The 3907-nt window shown below is 47.0% G+C and overlaps 1 pseudogene; it reads right to left on the minus strand.

The window, feature by feature from the left end:
- Positions 1-824: 824 nt before the first annotated feature.
- On the minus strand, positions 825-2532 carry LOC119322452 (annotated as a pseudogene).
- Between the last annotated feature and the right edge of the window lie 1375 nt (positions 2533-3907).

The raw sequence follows: 3907 nt of genomic DNA on the forward strand, positions 1-3907 counted from the left end.
CTATTCTGCTACCGAGCTCGTTTGAGCTCGGGGTGAACAGTATTTTTTTTGGCAAACTTTGATAAATGTTTTGTATACTTGAAAATTTCATCCCAAAATGACATTCGTGGAAGTCATGGTAAAAAACAAAATCAGCACTCTAAAATAATTTCAAAAATAAGATATTTGGAGCATCATTTTTTTTGTTTGCCATGACTTCCACAAATGCCCGTTCATGATAAAATTTTGCAAGCACACAAAAAATTTGTCAAAGTTTACCGGGTTTTTTGGATTTTTTAATTTTTAATGTTTTTTATGAAGGAACATTTGAGCTCCGGAGCAGATACTCCATATCCTCGGGTGAGATGCTACATAGACTGCGGAAGATTCCCTATAAATAGTGTCTCACTTGGCAGGATCCACATGGTGGTTCATGCTAATCCATTTGCAGTACCTGGATAACTTCTGCCATAATATATTACAATTCTGGAGAGCCAGCTGCCATGTAAGAGATTAAGCTCACGATTCACGAGAAACAGTTTAAAAGATACGGCAAATGATGCAAACAATGGCACGAGCACCCTCCTGTTGTCGTTGATAATAATTTTGTTTACAAACATAGTACTCCTAAATGATATTGGACCGCAAAAATCAATCGGCGGAATGATTAATAGTTTAAGCAATAAGCTAGTATGTAGTCAACACTAACAGGGCATCATCAGACGTAAGTAGCATAACATAGTACGGAGTATGTAGTTATTAGAAAGGTTATAGATTATTACAGATGTTGCATTTATTTATCTTTAGTTACGGGGTAATTAACAGTGATATACCAGACCAGATGATCAGGGGTTGACCAACCTACAGTTGGTCCTGATTTGGCCGGCGGTTCCAGTGAGCGGGCTGAGGTTCCCCATCTTTATCATAGCGGCTGCGAAATCGGGAAAGAAGGCGGCGTTGTCTCCTTTGTATTTGAGCACTATCTTAGCCTGCGTCTGGTTGTTCTGGGGGTACAACACCTGGTCGGAGTGGAGGAGGCCGCGCAACCTGGTGAGGTCCACGTAGTACTTATTGTCGAAGACGGACCCCGTCGAGTCCAACGGCGCCAGGAAGGTGTCGCCGGCGGGGCCATTTTGAGGGCAGTTGGCCTTGAGCTCCTGGGCGAACTGAAAATCAATGCGGTTTTCGTTGTAGAGGCGGAGCCTGTAGTTCTGGCACTGCACGGAGCCGATGTTGTGCGCACCGGAGAGCACGGTCATCTCGGTCGCGCTCAGGCCCTTCCTTTGTAACCTCGCGATGAGGTCGCTGCCGTCAAGAGGATTAGTGACGAGGTTAGCGAACGGCGGTGGGAGGTCCCTGTTCACCAGGTCCATGCTCGCCGTCGTCGAGTCGCGCCGGCCGAGCGGCACCGTCCAGGCTAGCCCGCCGAGCTGCAAATAATGCATAAGACATCACATGCCGCAGGTTCAAATGAATGTACAGTAACTCGCAGTTTCCGCGTCTGGCACTACGTACGTAGATACCAGAAAGGTGCCGCCCCGTGCGGCGAGAGTGAGGATGTCGGGCGCAGGAGACGACGCCAGGGCAGGCTTGCTCCACGTTGGCTTTGATCGTGTCGATGACCTCGAAGCCGCGGAGGGAGTTGATGTTCCCGAAGGCGTTCTTCTCGCCAACGAAAGCCGAAGTAGTCGCCGTAGCAGGCACATTGTCTAGGAGGACCGATCCGTCGCACCCCTAATAACCAAAATCAAATGCCAAAATTATATACTGTGCGCGCTACGCAACGCGTGCATAACACGTCACAGAATCGATCGATCTGAGCCAGCCAACTGCATGCATATGGACATTCTCATACCTCAACGAAGCAGTCGTGGAAGTGGAGCCTGAGCAGCGAGGCGCCCATCTGTTTCTCGTTGGCGACGGTAGTGTTTATGACTGCTGGAATTTTGTCTATTATAGGCCAGCCCAATAGCAGTTTCAGAAATTCCTAATAAATCCTAGAAGCCCACGCAGCCCATTCGTGCAAGGCAAGAGGTGGAACTAAAGTTTAGTCTCACATTGCTAGTTTAGAGGAAGTTGGACCTCTTTATAAGGGAGGTTCTTTTCCTACATGTATGAGCATGAGAACAAGAAGGAAATCCACGCGCGCTCCTCCTTCGCCTCGCCACGCCTCGTCACGGAGTTTGAATGCAAACGGTACGTGTTCTTACTCTTTCTGTTAGAGGTCATGTCACAGTTTCTTGTTCTACTGGTTGCCCTAGATATGTTTGCCTACACTTCATATGTGAAGATGATATTTACCTTCTCTCTGTCAGATCGCATGACTAGCTTTATCTCTGCTATTTTAGTCATGCTTTATTCAGTATTTCCGTTAATAAAATCATATGGTAAATTGCTCATATTTCCAACAATGATGGTGCGGATGATGGCCTCCAGGTTCGGGCAGGTCGACGCGTAGAAAGTCGGGCTGAGCTGCCCGTGGGCGCCGGAGACGAAAAGGACTAGTAGCGCGAGGAATGCGCAACGCCAGCTGGTGGTGTCGGACGCCGCCATTGCAAGGGTCTAGCTAGCTTGCTTGCTTTCCTCGGGTGAATGGCACGAGCTGAGTGATCGATGGAGAGTATGCACCGTACCCATGCCGCTACTTATAGTGCAGTTGCGTCGCGTCCATGCAAGATATAGCTGGCTTTGCATATTACGGCCTCCTCACCAAAGTCAGAGTTTACCACCCCTCGGTGGCCATGCATGCGTGCAAACTTCGCCATCGATCGCGCTGGTCGTCCGGTGCAACTAGGACTCAACCGACGATGCTGAGCGCATAAATGTAACGCTACACCATGGCTTACTAGAAGGCGCTGTAAAATTTACCTATATACCAAGCATTTAAATTTAAATTTTCTTAAAAGCGGATATTTTCTGTTCAAGATGTTTGTTGACCTAGCAATATGAAATACATCATTGCTCACTCATATAGAACTGCATGCTCTTCTAAGAACCGTCTTCAAACACAGTCGAGCAGCCGGGCCGGTGTGTTGTGGTTTTTTAGGGGGATGATTATTTAACCACAGTCATACTTTCAACTTGGTCGTTGACGTGCTTAAGGTACTTAACCATTCGACAATACACATCTCACATGAAAACGTTTCACTAAAAGCTGCAAGCTTGAAATTCACACATCTCCTGCTCCAACTGAGAGCGCCGACGGACTATGGCGTCCACTCATACTCCGCAGATGCCACATTAGAAGCAAGGCGAGTGGTCCAATTCCCCTTACCCCGAGAAAGCCTCGACTCCAATGACTCCATGTCTATTTTTTCGGGCTGCCAACCTTCTTCGGCTGCCTTAGTTCTCAGGAGCATCTCCTCCAATGCCGGGGCGCTCGCAAGCAGAAGCTGCACCATGTCAAGGCAATAGTCCTTTCCAGAAAATCCATTGAAATCCACATCTTGGAGGTGCTTGAGTGAGATCACGTCGTCTTTCCAGCTACGAGGGAGGTTGCAGGTGGTGCACCCGTCATCACAGGGAGGATCATACTTTGGTACTAAATCCATCCAATTCAAACGAGAGGTGCAATTAGCGTCAATGAAATCATAATGGATGATCTAAATAACATGAAAACCTCACCACGTGAATTAGGTTGTCTAGATGGAGATACTGGAGATTGCTGCATCGTGCTAGGATACCGATCACAGTTTCTCCAAAGTAGTGGCTATTGTCCGAGCAACAACGTAGGGTCAATTTTATGACACTAGGGAGTTCCGATATCTCCACGACTTCATTCAGGTCGTCCACCATTAGCGTCTGCATATAGAATAATTTTTAACACACAAAAGTACTTAATTAACTAGGCTAATGAACAATGTCCATAAACAAAGCATATGCGTATACATATATATACATGGCTAAAGTGCTCTTCCGTATTAATAAA

Source organism: Triticum dicoccoides, chromosome 6B (genome assembly GCF_002162155.2).
Source record: "Triticum dicoccoides isolate Atlit2015 ecotype Zavitan chromosome 6B, WEW_v2.0, whole genome shotgun sequence".
Classification (NCBI taxonomy): domain Eukaryota; kingdom Viridiplantae; phylum Streptophyta; class Magnoliopsida; order Poales; family Poaceae; genus Triticum; species Triticum dicoccoides.